The following is a 17,058-nucleotide window of genomic DNA, read 5'->3' as shown; positions in this document are numbered from 1 at the left end:
AGATGTCGTCGGGCAGACCCCGCCAAGCAGGTTGTCGAGCCGTCTGGCCATGCCGAGGAAGATGTCGTCGGGCGGGTCCCGTCGAGGAGGTTGTCGGGCGGCGGGCCCCACCGAGGTTGTTGTCGGGCGGGGCCCCACGGAGGTGGTATTCGGGCGGGCTGGCGAGGAGGCCCCGAGGTAAGGGTAGCGGCAGTGGGACGAGGCGAGCGGGGTGAAGTGAGGCCTGAGGTCGGGCAGCGGCGGGGTGAGGTTGGCAGAGTCCTCGGGTCTGGATTCCGGAACATTTTACAGATTCCGGACGACCCTGCCACCAATCGGTCCGGTGTCCGGATTATGGAACATTACGGATTCCAGAACTCCGGATTCTCGATGCTACACCTGTAATCACTAAGAGCTTAGTGACTAAAAATGTGGTATCATCTCAAACAGCAAAGTAATTCACTGATCGGTGTAGTTGACAGATACTATACAGATTTTTTTTTAAATTCTGCATAAAGGACACAATTTTTGCAGGGCCCCAAATACTGTAACTGAATACTAAAACATTCTGTCTGAGTTTAAAATAAAGTCCTGAAAACTAATGCAGACCACAGAATTCTATGCTTACAAAGCCTGTAATGCCATAATGCTGTGTACTCTGTTGCATTCAGTTTGTCTTGGAATTCAATGAATCTTCAATAAAAGGCAACAAAATGCAAAATCAATTAGATAATGGATAATAATTATCGAATCAATAATTATTGAAAAAAGAATTTCAGAAATACCTTGATAGAAAACATGAATACATTGCTTAACAGTTTGGAAATAATGCAGATAAAGCATTTTAAATTGTGGAACATAAAGCTCAGCACTGCTGTAAAACGTAATGGATTTCAGTTTGAAGATTATAACGGTATAGAAGGAAAATAATTACAGTAAAACGGTTTGTATACAGCCGACAAGACAATACACAAGCATTGTGAGTGATTTACTGTTCCCATTTTTCTCATTGTCACCTGCTTAGAAGATTGAATGTAAGATTACAAGTCCCATGGTGATAGAAAGCAATAACTTTCGATTTATAGTGTCTTTAAATTATTGCATGTGACTACTCATTTACAGTATAGGGTTGATATTAATATCATTATAATGCACAAACAGAAAAGCTGATAAAGTCTTATTTTAAACTAAAAGTGATAGAATGTTCATTGTTTTAAATTAAATTTTGACATAAGTATTGGACTGTGACTGTATGACTTGTTCCAATGGAATGGGCTTTTACTTTGCATTAATGCTTCAGCCAGTTCCATCTACTCATCATCCAGTTTAAAATGGAAGAGCAGTGAAAGCACTTCCTGCTTCATAAGATGGTTCAAAGTTCAGCCAAGAAGCTGGATCAAGTAATATTTAAATGCTATCTTGCCAATGGTAATAATATTTGAATATATCTGCAAAAACATTTAATACCTGAGCAGCAAGAGAAATTGGGATTTTTATTTAACACATCAAAACATGGTCACAAGGTCAGCAATTTTTAAATAGCAGATTCAAAGTGGAAGCTCATTCTCAACATTAGTATTAGCTTGCATGCATCAATCTTTATTTAAAGATCAGTATTCCGTGTCAACAACAGTAGAATACTCCAGATTCACAATTGAATTCTTTCTCAACCTTTTACACTCAAAATCAAATCAATTATTAATAAAAGTGAAGAGTAACACACAAAATTGTCCCTGTGCAACCTTAAGAATCAGTAAAAACATGTTGCAATATAAAATGAACCATATGCATTCATTTATCCATAACATATATACAGTTGCAGATAACACACACCATTCAACTCATCCTCCATAGAAAATTAGTCCCCAGTTACATTTAATAGTTTTTTTAGTTTGTAAAGTATTAAAGTTATAACGCTCAATGATTTTAAATTCAAATATACACCTTCCGGTAACACCTTTAGGTGTCAGCGGTAGCTCAGTGATAGCATTTTCATCTGAGTCAGAAGGTTGTGCGATCAAGCCCACTCCAGAGATATTTTAGCATAAAATCTAAGCTGCCACTCCTGTGCAGTTCTGAGGGACTGCTCCACTGTCAAGGGTGCTGTCTTTTGGATGAGACGTTAAACCAAAAACTCGTCTGCCCTCACAAGTGGATGTAAAAGATCCCATGACACTGTTTTGATGAAGAGTAGGGAGTTCTCCCAGCATCCTAGCCAAAATTGATCCCTCAATCAACATCACAAAAAATGATTATCTGGTCAAAATCACATTGCTGTTTGTGGAACTTTGCAAATTAGCTGGTGGGTTTCCTACATTACAACAATGACTATATTTTGAAAGTACTTTGGGATGTCCTGAGGTCGTGAAAGGTGCGATATAAATGCAAGCCTTTCTTTTTTCAATCTATTTCAATGATCCCACATCCTCCTGAACAATTTTGGGAATATCAGGTGTCTCAGGAATGCTGCTCAAGCCATCGGTTCAACTAGTAACCAGTTCAAATGAAAAGACAGGGGTGACAAAATTTCAGGTGTTCAAAGGCCTGAATTTAAAATTAAGTGGCCCAGCAGCTGACCAGAATTTTTCACATCTACTGTCAACTTTAAAACAAATTGGTGATTAAATCTGCATGTGATCCTTACATAACGGCCCTGATGCCAAACTTTCATTAGGCAATTGTGATAATTCATTGACACACAAGTTTCTTGTAACATAGAAACATAGAAAATAGGTGCAGGAGTAGGCCATTCGGCCCCTCGAGCCTGCACCGCCATTCAATGAGTTCATGGCTGAACATGCAACTTCAGTACCCCATTCCTGCTTTCTCGCCATACCCCTTGATCCCCCTAGTAGTAAGGACTACATCTAACTCCTTTTTGAATATATTTAGTGAATTGGCCTCAAAAACTTTCTGTGGTAGAGAATTCCACAGGTTCACCACTCTCTGGGTGAAGAAGTTTCTCCTCATCTCGGTCCTAAATGGCTTACCCCTTATCCTTAGACTGTGTGGCTGAAAGTTCTCATTGTTGTGAAATGTAATTATGCTCCGTTTAAAGAAGGTGATGTTTTTGGGAAGGGCAGTAGAAAAATTATTTGCAATGTAAAAGTACTCACTCTAGGCTTTGTAAAAGGGAAGAATATCTGTGTGATAGGGAATATTTATAACGCTAGCCTGCTTTCTCTTCTCCCACTGCAACCCCCTGAAAAAAAAATCAGGTGGAAATCCACTATTTTAGATCCCCTTGTCTGTAGAAAGTTGTTCTACCAAAATCAATGTCAAGAAACATCAAGATGCAGCTCCACTGCAAATCCCACATATCAACATCTGGATTGGTCCTGGATGCTAATCAGGAGCAAAATTATGTATGGACTCAATGTACAGCAGCATTTAACTATCTCAGCAGCCTCCTGTGGCATCCAGGAGTAGCAAATCTACAGGATGTACAGTGCTGTCGTTTGCTGATAGATCTTGCCTCTGATGTCAGTGGAGCAAATCTTTGTAGAGAAAGGAATGGGTTAAAACTGTGAATAAGTATCAGATGAATTTTTTTTTCATGACAGCAAGACCACTTGTTGTGTATTACTGCTTAACTTCACCGTTACTTAATATATTTTATAATTTTGATAAAATTCCTAATTATGTCTCGTTTGTGCACGTCATTGACAGTAACATTCCATTGCTGTGTATCAATCAAGCTAGCAGCACAAACAATATGTCTTGGTGTTCTGCTAGGTTGCGCTGTTTTTCTCAGTGCAATTCGCCCGCAATCTGCCAAACTAGCGCTAAAGATTGAGGGATTTCAAGCGCAAATTAAGCCCAGCGCAAATAGAGTTTCCGCAATCATTTGCTCTTGTTTAAAAAATATCGTGCTAAAAGCTGGCTCCGCCCCCGATGGAATTAATCACCATTGCGAGTTTCTGCTAATTGTGTCTGTTTGCAGGCCTTCGAAAAGGCTATCAAAATTAAGCTGCCTCACTTTTGGGCGCAAGGACACTAATAGGGACATTTTAAAAGCTTTTGAACATAATTTTTAAACATTTACTAAGTAACTGACTACTGTACACCAATGTAACTAATAAATGGTTCGGTGTAGTTTTCTAAAGTCATTCTCAGTTCTTTAAAATTGGGTTACTCACAATTTTTTTTAAATTGCGAAGATTTTATATTTGGCGATATGCAAATTCGGTTGAGTAGAAACTTCAGTAAAAACACATTTTGCAAAACTAGCACAATTTTGAGCGCAATTTGCGTCCAGATCGTCGATCGTGCCCAAAGCGAAAACTTTTGACCTGAAGGTCAATTGACCTGAAGTGCAATTTTGTTGAAATATTATGCATGTAGGTGAGTTAAAATGCCAATTTCTGAAAAGTATCTGTTACCATATATAGTAGTCTATAAATCAAACCACATAGTAAATGATCCCTCTACTTTCCAGCCAAAAATAAAAGTGTTGGATAAAGTGGAGTGGAACCACCAAGCCACAAGATCACAACTTCAAATAGCAAGTATGGTCATCAAGTGCAATAACCTCCACTCTACAGTGCAAGTCTCCCACTTAACGTTCTACTCATGCATAAAATGGCCCCCATATTTTAAACATCTCCAAACTGTTTCAGAAATGAGTTTATACAGTAGTTTAATCATAACACCTAGTTATGGCAAAACACATGTGATTGTTAGATTTTTATGCACATTTCCATTTTGCACTTCATTTATGGCTCAAAAACTAGAAGTAAGTCTTTTTTTTAAAACCTACTCTTCTCACTTTCACAACATTTTCTTGAACTAAAAAACTGGGTCGGACCTGCCCTTCGATTTAGTATATTTCCAATTGGTCGCTGGAAGACTCCAAATTTCATCTTGCGGTTTATTTTCTATTAGCCAGTAAAGATGCGACTGTAATGCTCGTAAGTGAGCTAGTCCAGTTTTTAGTCGACTAATAAGTTTGGGTCTGCTTCCACAATTATGGAAAAGCTGTTGCGATAAAATTAGAACATTTCTGTACTTTATGTTCCACAAATCTAGATAGACAAGATAAATCTGATTTACATTTAACTTCAGCCAGCTGTATCTCTGGGGTAATTCCATTGGCCTGGATTTTAGCTCAGAGGCAGTAAGGGAATGGGGGTGAGGGGGGTTGAGATGAGGGAGGGTGTTGTTTTGAGGTCGGGAAAGCTGAGCGCACGGATTTCCCTAACATCGTGCAGTTTTTAACTGCAGGACATCTTTAATTTTTTTTCTGTAGGTTTCCCACCCACAGCCTGATTGACAGGCTGGAGGCCTGTCAGGCGGGAACTCCTACAGCACAAGGCTTCAGCCGAGCTGGCCTGAGAACAGATAGGTCTAGTGGGGGGAGGGGTGAGTCAGATCATGGGTGGAGGGGGGGGGGCAGTGGGTCAGATCATGGGTGGAGGGGGGGGGAAGATAATGGAGGGGGGGGGCAGTGGGTCAGATCAAGGGCGGAGGGGGGGCAGATAATGAGGGGGGGGGGGAAAGAGTCGGATCGCGAGGGGGCAGCGTTCACGGAGGGAATAATTGCGAATGGGTGTACGATCACAGGGGAGTCCAATGATGGGGGCGGGGGCGGGGGCGACAGGGGGAGGTTGGTGGTCAGAAGAGTCCGATAGTTCTCAGAGAGGATTTACTGGTGGTCGGGGGCTGCAGGTGGTGGTCTGGGGGAGGGGGGTTTCGATGTTGGGGAGGGAGCAAGACAAATCGCGGGCTGGGGGGAGATTTACTGGGTAAGCTTGTTGGGCTTGGAGAAAACAATCCTGCTCCTCCTGGCCCAAAAGCAGTCCTGAAAAGGCAGTTACCTCATGGATTCAGCACTTCTCACCTCCTTACACGTGCCACGTTTCCTGAGGCCTGGGAAACACGGCCCAACATGAGTTAAAAATAGAATGACTGTTAAAATGAAGGCACACAGCCTCATTATAATATTTAAATGACGAACTCGCTTCCTGCGAGCTGATTGGTTGTCCACCCGCTGTCCCACCTCCATTAAAACTGGAAGCGGGCAGTGTCGAGGTGGGTTGGGTTCCTGTTTCAGAGTTTTTGAATTGTAATCTTTGACTCAACCCGAACCCACCCCTTTTTGGGAGTTAAGATTCTGCCCATTGTTTCTGTGGTAGTGATACATGTAACTGACCAGACCCAGCTCTATTCAAGGAGAGTATCTGTCCAAAATGGGTGTTCCTTAATTTTTAAACAAAAATGTACACAAATAAGTTAAAAACAGTTATTTGATGGCTAGGATAGTCTGGTTGAAATGTTAACAAATGCAGAATGATAACTGCAGAAAATCAAATTTAATCTCAGTAATTACTAAACCATTAGGCAATGGAGGAAGACAGTAATATTTAGACATTAACACCTCACTCACAAGGTGTGGAATCTTCAAAAGAAATGTAGATAGCATGAAGGAATTCCCGCAGCAAACATCACCGCTCAGGTTTCCAAAATTTTTAATTTTGTCTGAAAATCTGAACTGCAAGGGATTAGTAAAAATTCATGTCATCCACATACAGCATTGCATCGTTAAGCTCTGCGAAAGACTGTTTCAGCCAAAGGTCACTTGCTTATCAAACTGCAAGAAATATGTTCTAAAAAAGCATGTTATCCACTTGAGGTCTGATTCTAGTTTCCTTCTCAATATTGCACTTTCAATACCTACTGGGGGTAATTTTAACCCCAGAGGGCGGGTGGGAAGGTAAAATTCTTTTAAATCTTAAACCCAACTCCAACAGCCCCACTCCATTTTTAAACAGTGGGGCAGATGATCAATACGTGCTCAGGAGGTGGGCAGGTCATCTCTCAGGAGGTGGAGTGCCTCCATTTTAATTTTTAACTCAGAGGTCCTGGCAATAAAAGGCAGTGAGAAGTGCCAGTTGGAGTCCATTATTAAAGAAGCAGTAGCAGAACATTTGGAAAAGCAAAATTCGGTCAGGCAGAGTCAGCATGGATTTATGAAGGGGAAGTCATGTTTGACAAATTTGCGGGAGTTCTTCGAGGATGTAACGAACAGGGTGGATAAAGAGGAACTAGTGGATGTGGTGTATTTGGACTTCCAGAAGGCATTTGACAAGGTGCCACATAAAAGGTTACTGCACAAGATAAAAGTTCACAGGTTTGGGGGTAATATATTAATATGGATAGAGGATTGGCTAACTAACAGAAAATAGAGAGTCGGGATAAATGGTTCATTCTCTGGTTGGCAACCAGTAACTAGTGGGGTGCCGTAGGGATCAGTGCTGGGACCCCAACTATTTACAATCTATATTAACGACTTGGAAGAAGGGACTGAGTGCAACGTAGCCAAGTTTGCTGATGATACAAAGATGGGAGGAAAAGCAATGTGTGAGGAGGACACAAAAAATCTGCAAAAGGACATAGACAGGCTAAGTGAGTGGGTAAAAATTTGGCAGGTGGAGTATAATGTTGGAAAGTGTGAGATCATGCATTTTGGCAGGAAAAAAATCAAAGAGCAAGTTATTATTTAAATGGTGAAAGATTGCAAAGAGCCGCAGTACAGCGGGACATGGGGATACTTATGCATGAAACGCAAAAGGATAGTATGCAAGCTACAGCAAGTGATCAGGAAGGCCAATGGTATCTTGGCCTTTATTGCAAAGGGGATAGAGTATAAAAGCAGGGAAGTCTTGCTACAACTATATAAGGTATTGGTGAGGCCACACTTGGAATACTGCATGCAGTTTTGATTTCCATATTTACAAAAGGATATACTTGCTATGAAGGCAGTTCAGAGAAGGTTCACTGGGTTGATTCCGGGGATGAGGGGCTTGACTTATGAGGAAAGGTTGAGTCGGTTGGGCCTCTACTCATTGGAATTCAGAAGAATGAGAGGTGATCTTATCGATCTTATGAGGGGGCTTGACAAGGTGGATGTAGAGAGGATGTTTCCACTGATGGGGGCGACTAGAACTAGAGGGCATGATCTTAGAATAAGGGGCCGCCCATTTAAAACAGAGATGAGGAGAAATTTATTCTCTGAGGGTTGTAAATCTGTGGAATTCGCTGCCTCAAGAGAGCTGTGGAAGCTGGGACATTGAATAAATTTAATACAGAAATAGACAATTTCTTAAAAGATAAGGAGTTATGGGGAACAGGCGGGGAAGTGGAGCTGAGTCCATGATCAGATCAGCCATGATCTTATTGAATGGCGGAGCAGGCTCGAGGGGCCATATGACCTACTCTGCTCCTATTTCTTATATTCATGAGGTAAGTGCCTTTACAGCACTACTTTTGGGCCAGAAGGAGCAGGAGTGTTTCCTTCTCACCCAACAAGCTTACCTGCATGCGATCAGAACCCTGCAATCGGCCATCCCCCACCGTGAGGTCCGATTTACCCCTTCCCCGCATGATGTCCAACCTCCCACCTCCTGATGTCTGATACCCTGTCCCCTGTCAGACTTACCTGACATTTGGTCCCTGGCTGCTTTCCCGTTCAACAGCCAAGCTGGCTGTTGGGCGGGAAACCTGTTAAAAAAAATGTTAAGATATCCTGTGGTTAATTTCTGCAGGACGTCCGGGACACCCATACTTCCACTGCATAAATCCTTCCTCCCGCTCTCTTCCTGGCCCAGAGTAAATATTGGGGCCTATGTATTATTTAGCCTGTAAACATTGGCTGATGGCATGGTATTTTCGAAGAGTAAACGCAACGTGGTGGACGCCCACATGATCTCCAGTGATCGATATTATTTCTCGGAACACTAGCTCAGACACAGTCCATATAGGTTTTGGGTCATAGAAGACTCAATCTGCCTATGAAAACCACTTTTTTTCCATGAATAAAATTGTTGGGAAAAAACCTAAAATGTAACAGTTGATTCCAGTGAATCAATTTGGTTTCCAAGGTACATACAAGCACCATTGTTTTTTTTAAATCTTCTTGAAAAAAATGCACTTGCACCAGTGTTAACTTATGCAACGGCAGGCTATGTTTTTAAAAGTACCAACATAGCTCCCATGTCATTGCTCACAATGAGTCAGAGGTTATGTTGTTTTATAACCATAAGAGTGTCATCAACAAAATCTGTTGGAGTGGCCAAAGCACCTCAGAGATAGTTGTACCTGTAGTTGTTGGCCCCTCACAAACTCCTCCTCCTCATCTCAAATGAGATCCGCAGATGAATCCACAGATGAATACCCATCCCCACTGCTTATGTTGGTGCAATTTCAATGCCAGTAGCAACCAAGAATAATGAAAGCTAAGTATTAGAAAGGAAAATCTCCCAAAAATTCAAAAGTGGAGGACTAACCAGCAAACAACTAAGGTATGGAGCAAACTGCAGCAAGAAGGAAATATAAATGCAAAAATTGTATATTAAAAAAATATATCCTTAAGAGGCTTACTTGAGCAAGCCAGGCACTAGGACATCCTTGCGCACAGTTTTTTGGGGCAAGGCTCACACTGTGGGTCTCAACCTAAGATGTGAAATTTAGTGTGGGATCTTTAAATATTCAAATGAAGCTACATGTCCTGTTAGTGCAGCATTACTTTTTGCCACCAAATTGCTTGTTGGAAAATTGGGTGCCCTGAGAATGAGTTGCGCAAGATTGGACACCAGTGCCCACTACCCTGCAAAATCCGGGGTAATGTTTCATTAGAACTGGCTAGTTCTGGGGAAGGGTGACACCTGAAACATTATTCTTTATCCTTCAGATGCATTTCCACCATTTTCTGATTTATTTTAGAATTCCAGCATTTGTTGCCTTTAATTTTCTCAGATAGAAAATATGCAACAAAGGCTATCCTACTTCCTGATTGAAGAAAGGAATCAACTCTCAGCCCCATAAAATGCTGAGATTTCCGTGTCATTTCTGCCAGCAGAAAACAGTACAGCACTATGATCTGGTAACAAAAGGCTTCTAAATGACCTGTTCACAGGAATCAGTGCCTGCTCTCTGTACATGAAAAACATCTTTGTAATCTGTGCCGCTCTTGTAGATGAAATGATCAAAATGAATAAGCATTAGAGTTGCATACAAAAGGAGTGTTCTGTGTATTTAAGTAACTGTATACATTCACATGTATTATTGAGTAAAATTGCAAATATATGCATATGTGATTCTATCAAACGATAAATAATTTGAAGCATAAAAAAATACTCCGCTACCCTATTTAGATCATCACTTTGCAAGATGCGCCAAACAAAGCATAGGTGCAAGGTGCAACACAGTTTAAGCCTGATAATTTCCTAAAACGCAAATCGTACAATATGCCCATAACTGGTTAGCGATTATGGTAGTTATTCAAAAAACTGATGGATTGGGGAATAAATACACTAATTATTAGCATTTTTTTTTTTAATATCCTCATTTAAAATAAGTGCACCAAATTATTTATATATACACCATTATTGACTGAGGATAAACCAAACCATTCGCAACCTTGCTGTCCTATTTACCGAGATGAGCTTCCGACTATATTTCTGCTCCATCACCAAGACCACCTACTTCCATTTCCGTAGCATCGCCCGTCTCCAACCCTGCCTCAGCTCATCTGCTGTTGAAACCCTCATCCATGTCTTTCTTACCTCTAGACTCAACTACTCCAATGTTCTCTTGGCCGGTCTCCCACCTTGCACCTTGTGTAAATTTGAGCTCATCTAAAACTCTGCTGCCCATATCCTAACTTGTACCATGTCCCGTTCATCCATCACCCCTGTGCTTGCTGACCTACATTGGCGCCTGGTCCGCAAATGCCTCGATTTTAAAATTCTCATCTTTGTTTTCAAATCCTTCCCTGGCCTACCCTTCCCTATCTCTGTAACCTCCTCTAGTTCTATAACCCTCCGAGATCTCTGTGCTCCTCCACTTCTGGCCTCTTGCACATCCCCAATTATAATCACTCCACCATTGGTGGCCATGCCTTATGCTCCCATGGCCCTAAGCTCTGGAAATCCCTCCCTAAATCTTTCCAATTCTCTCTCCTCTTTTAAGACGCTCCTTAAACTTACCTCACCTGTCCTAATATCTCCTGATGTGGATCGGTGTTAAATTTTGTTTTGGGACACTTTACTATGTTAAAAGTGCTATATAAATACAAGTTGTTATTGTAGTAATGTAGACAGCCCATTTAGTATACCCCTATTTCATTCATTACCATGTTTACTTTCTAATAAACCTGGAATTCACAGAGATCTGACAGGAGCATATTAAATCGTATACTCTGACCTTGTACCAGTATGAAAATGCACTCTTTGGCATGAATTTTGTGGGGTTGTGCGGATGCGATCGGAGGTGGGAAATTTGAAATAAGCGGGAGCGGGTTGGAAACCCGCCATCATCCCCCCTCTCCCCATCCCACGCCCTTTCCCTCAGGCACGTTTGCCGATGTGGCAGTGACCCGAACAGCAGAGGCGGACAACCTAATTGTAATCATCATCAGTTTGTTGTCAGACCCTTAAGCACCTATTTTAGCTTACCTTTCAAATTTCCCTGCATGACCACGAGATCCACACAGCTCGGGAACCACATCTGTCAACCTGAGGCAGGAGTTGAGTGGCCATTGCTCCAGCTGATTAGTTGACAGCATGAAATGTACTATAAAAGCTCCCATCTCACATCTGATCACTTTTCTCAAGCAGAAGCTGTTGCTGACTGCCTTCCCAGAAAAAAATTTAGCTTTTTATAGGCTGCATGTGTTTCCAGCAAAGTCACTATCCAGTCTCACCTCATTGGTGGAACCTATCACACCACTGACTTGTTGCTTCTGTCATCTCTACTTGACCTGCCATCTATTCCATCAGCATGGGTACCGTTTATACTCTCTCACCGGATGTAGATGTGCCCCAACACCAGGCACACCAGCAGCACCAACAACAACCTTCTCCTCAATAACCTGATGCTGCACAAGACAGAGGGCATCAGTGCAGGGCTACATTGTGCCAGAGGCATTATCCCCAATACTGGGTATACAGGCAGAGGATTAGCTTCCTCAACATGACTGAGCAGCAGTGCCAATGGAGGCTCAGGCTATTGTGCCAGGTCATCGCAGACATTTGCACATTGTTGGAGGAAGACCTGCAGCCCAGAGGAACGGGTGGACACACCTTACCAGTGGCTGTAACTGTCACCAGTGCCCTCAACTTTTTCGCCTCAGGCTCCTTCCAGGGATCTGCAGCATCTCGCAGTCGCCCACCCACAGATGCATCACACAGGTCACCGATGCCCTCTTTGACAAGTCAGCCACTGATATCAACTTTGCCACTGAGGAAGACAGTGTTACTGAGTGGGTGCTGGCTTTTGCCCCTTTGGCTGGCTTCCCACAGGTGCAGGGCGTCATCAGCTGCGCACATGTGGCTACCGGGGCACCGCATCATCAACCAGTCAATCGCAAGGGCTTCCACTCCCTCCATGTGAAGCTGGTCTGCAACCATAGGAAGATCATTTTGCCAATGTGTGCCAAATTCCCTGTGAGCTGCCATGATTTTTTTTTCTCCACCACCATCTATCCTCCCTCAGCTCTTTGCTCCACAAACAGACTTTCCGGTTGGCTGCTTGGAGACGAGGGCTATCCACTGAAGACATGGCTCATGACACCCTTGATGAGGCCAAGTACTGAGGCCGAGGAGAAATATAATGAAAGCCACATTTCCACTAGATGTGTCATAGAGCAGACAATAGGCATTCTCATAATGCGCTTCAGATGCCTTGACAGTTTTGGAGCACCTTTCGGTACGCACCAGCCAGGGTTTTCGGAATCGTCGTGGTCTGCTGCGCCCTGCACAACATTGTGCCGCAGTGAGGATTAGTGCTGCATGAGGAACAAGGCACTGAGCTTATAGCCTCGTCAGAGGAGCAGGAGGAAGAGGAGCTGGAGGAACCGACGGGTCAGATCCTACGAACACTAGAGCACATTGCTGCCCGGGAGGCCAGGGATGGCCTCACCATGGCCAGATTTACTAAACTTTATGCAGTACACCTGTATGACTGCCACATGATGTGCCAGGTTGGCACCACCCCACATCAACACCATAAAGCAGCCTTACCATGACCAAGCCATTCCTTTCACACTCACCACCATTGCTGGAGGTACCGTTATGTCTCAGCATTCACTCCAACTCACTAAGCCACTTCTAAAGGTGCACACAAATTTGTCCAAGACCAGAAAGAGGTGAAAATAAAGATTATTATGTGTGACAGCACATTAATGGAAACCTGGCATAAACATTGAATAAAACACTCAATTGACTCCTGTTGTGAATCTACCAATGTGTGATTTTTCTCTTATGCGTGCTTCCAAGAGGGGCTACCCCTGTGGTTTCAGCAGAGGTAGAGGCAGCCTACTCACTTCCTTGCTGCTACTGCTTCGACACTCTCGGTGGAAGTGCTCTGGGTTTTGGAGTCTCTGATGGCCTCACCAAAGTCTGCTCCTTGTGCAGGGACAGACTCGGCCATCATTGCCTAAAGAGGCATCTGGGGCTCTGACTGAGAGTGTAGCAATGGGGAAGTCATGTGAGTGCTTTGAGAGGAGACCCCACTTCCATGTCCCCTCTCATCATCATCCCTCTCATGGGCCACCCGCACTTCCCTGCTGGAGAGCACCTTGCTGCACATCAGTCCTGGAGAAGAAATCTCTGAGCCTCTGCCATCTATTCTCCATAGAGACCATGTGCTCCTGTGAGTGGCGCATTAGCTGCTCCATGCAGGTGACCATCCTGTCCATGGAAGAGCTTACAGTCGCTATCGCCTACAACATGGTGGTGCTCATGTTGGAGATGGACTCCTCCATTCTCTGCACATTTGCAGACATCGCTTTTGCAAAACCTGTCAAAGCCTCCTGCACCTCCAGGATCGCCCGCTTCCTGGATGGTCCTCGAGGCTCAGCGTCGGCATGTAGCTGATCAGAGCTGGGAGCGTCCTGTGCCCTCCGACGAGGAGTCTCCACCACTGTCCCTGTCTCCACCATCTGCTCTTGCTCACTTCTGTGTTATGAGACACCAGGTGACAACACTACTCTATCTCGTGTGGCACCCACCGAGGTATGTGTATCTGCGCTGGTGCTGGGGGTGCTTATGTCTGGTGATGGTGTACCCTCAGTGGCTGGAGGCTCCTCTGAGGAGTTGTCTTCATCTTCCTCCTGGACTGTTGGGGTGGGGGGGGGGGGGTCTCTTGATGGACTTATGGTAGAGTAAAGTGATGAGTTAGATATGTTATATGAAGAATGGGTACAGATACCATTATGCACAGGATGACCATTCAATGGCTGCTGACATCAGTCCCCATATGAGTGACTGATCTATTCCATGTAGCTGTATAATATATAATTCTGTCACCAGATTGCTGAGATGTCCCGCTCTCTCTGTCTCCCACCTCTAGCTGTTCGGCAACTCCAGATACTTCTAAGGCAGCCTCCTCTGCTGTTGTAAGGGTGGCAAATGATAGAGGGTCACCTCCGGTTCTCTCCCTCTTCCTTTTATTGTGGGCTTTCTTTTCCTGCAATGATGGAAAAGAAATGAAGGTTGAGTGAGATTGATGGAATGAGTGCGAGCAATGGCTGGGTTAGATCTTCTGAGGGGGACTACAATGGAGTGGGGTGCCAATGCCAAGTGGCCTCCGTATGTGTTGTTACTTAGTATGATTGCATAAGGATGAGGGTGAGTGTGAGGGGTAGCTAGTCAGATGGGGATGTATTAATGTAAATAGAGAGGGATGCATGGGTGTGAAAGGTATGGTGGTATGAATAAGAATGTACAGAAGCAGGATTGGGAAGGCAGAGTGATTGGAGTGTGATGAGAGGTGCAGTAGGATGAAGTTCAGTGCAGATTTGCACTCACTTTTTCTGATCTAAGGAGATCATTGAAATGTTTGCAGCACTGTACCCAAGTTCTCCTGACTACATCCCTGCTGTTTACCTCCTTGGCTATTTGGAACCAGGCTTCTTGTGTCTCCTGGGGAGGTCTCTTCCGTCCATGCTTTTATTCCCTCCACAAGCATATGGAGGAAGTCATTGGAGAACCTGGGTGCAGCCCTCTGTCTCAGTGCAGTCATGTTTGGCACTCTTTGTAGCAGTCCAATTGTGCAGTGCAGTGCCTGCACTATCCTAGATGAACCTTGAAATGTAATGTGGCCATGGCCCCTTTAAATATCCCTGTTGAAAATGCATCATTGCTGATGTCATTAGACCCGCTCCATTTAATAGGGCCGGGTAACGCTCAGGGTGGGCTTAATAGGCCCCATTAGCGCAAAGTCAATTTCTGGAGTGGGATGGAAGCAACAATAGGGTCGTGACCCGCCATGGCGACCGCCTGCACCCGACCTGCCCAGGTAAAGAAAATTCCAGCCTTTCAGTTTTAGAATAGGACTTTAAAGGTTTCAGCCCAGTATTGAAGTATAACATCTGTTATATATGTAAACTTGTATTTACTCTGTACAGCCACCGGAGGGCTCATTCCTTGGAATCCCAAGAGATCCCATAATTCCTTGGGAGCACAGGTTTTTAAGGAGGCTTCACAGGTTGGAGAGGCACTCTGGAGACCTGCAATAAAAGACTACGGTCACACTTTACTTTGAGCTCAGTGTTCAGTCTGATTCTTTCTCCATACACAACAACTGGCGACGAGATACAGATAGCAAACCCAAAGATGCAGAGAACAGTAGGCACCCTGGAGAAATTTTCTGAGGGAGATGATTGGGAAACATTTGTGTAGCGACTCAACTAATACTTTGTGGCCAACGATCTAGATGGAGAAGAGAGCGCTACCAAATGAAGGGCGATCCTCCTCACCGTCTGTGGGGCACCAACGTATGGCCTCATGAAGAATCTGCTCACTCCAGCGAAACCCACGGAGAAATCGTATGACAATTTGTGCACAAGTGTCCGAGAGCATTTGAACCCGAAGGAAAGCGTTCTGATAGCGAGGTACCGGTTCTACACCTACAAAAGGTCTGAAGGCCAGGAAGTGGCGAGTTATGTCGCCGAGCTAAGTCGCCTTGCAGGACATTGCGAATTTGAAGGGCATTTGGAGCACATGCTCAAGAGACTTTTTTGTACTTGGCATTGGCCACGAAACCATATTTCGCAAACTTTTGACTTTCGAGTAAGGCCATAGCGATAGCCCAGGTGTTCATTGCCACCAGTGACAATACGAAGCAAATCTCTCAGCACACAAGTGCTGCTACAAGTACTGTGAACAAAGTGATGTTGTTTTAGAATCGTAACGTACAGGGCAGGTCACACATACCTGCAGCTGCACGTCCGCAGATGTCTCAGAGTCCACCATCAAGGGTGATGCATGCAAGGCCATTAACACATTGTTGGCACCGTGGGGTAATCATCGGTTCCATTCATGCCGATTCAAAGAGTACGTTTGCAAGGGCTGTGGAACAATGGGACACCTCCAACGAGTGTGCAGGCGAGCTGCTAAGCCTGTTAAACCTGCAAACCGCCATGGTGCAGAGGAGGACAGATCCACGGAGGATCACGACGGACCAGAGCCTCAGATAGAGGAGGCAGAGTTACATGGGGTGCACACGTTCACCACGAATTGTCCCCCAAAAATGCTGAATGTTGAACTAAATGGACTTCCGGTGTCAATGGAGCTGGACACGGGCAGGAGCCAGTCCACCATGGGCAAAAAGACTTTCGAAAGGTTGTGGTGCAACAAGGCCTCAAGGCCAGTCTTAATTCCAGTTCGAACGAAACTAAGAACTTACACGAAAGAACTGATTCCTGTAATCGGCAGTGCTACCGTAAAGGTCTCCTACGATGGAGCGGTGCACAAGCTACCACTCTAGGTGGTACCAGGTGATGGTCCCACACTGCTCGGCAGGAGCTGGCTGGGAAAGATACACTGGAACTGGGACGATGTCCGAGCGCTATCGCCCGCTGATGACACTTTGTGTGCCCAGGTCTTAAACAAATTTCCTTTGCTGTTCGAACCAGGCATCGGGAAATTCCAAGGTGCAAAAGTGCAGATCCAGCTAATTCCATGGGGGCGCGACCCATCCATCACAAGGCAAGAGCAGTACCATACATGATGAGAGAAAGAGTAGAGATCGAGCTGGACCTGCTACAACGAGAGGGCATCATTTCACCGATCGAGTTAT

At 44.3% G+C, this 17,058-nt stretch overlaps 1 protein-coding gene across 5 annotated transcripts in view; it reads right to left on the bottom strand.

The window, feature by feature from the left end:
- The window catches only part of LOC139264907 (dual specificity protein phosphatase CDC14C-like), a 156,512-nt gene that overhangs the window by 127,394 nt on the left and 12,060 nt on the right, over nucleotides 1–17,058 (bottom strand). The window lies entirely within an intron of this gene.

Source organism: Pristiophorus japonicus, chromosome 1 (assembly GCF_044704955.1).
Source record: "Pristiophorus japonicus isolate sPriJap1 chromosome 1, sPriJap1.hap1, whole genome shotgun sequence".
In the NCBI taxonomy this organism is placed as follows: domain Eukaryota; kingdom Metazoa; phylum Chordata; class Chondrichthyes; family Pristiophoridae; genus Pristiophorus; species Pristiophorus japonicus.
Note: the sequence above shows the minus strand (reverse complement) of the source record. Positions and strands in the feature narration are given on the sequence as shown.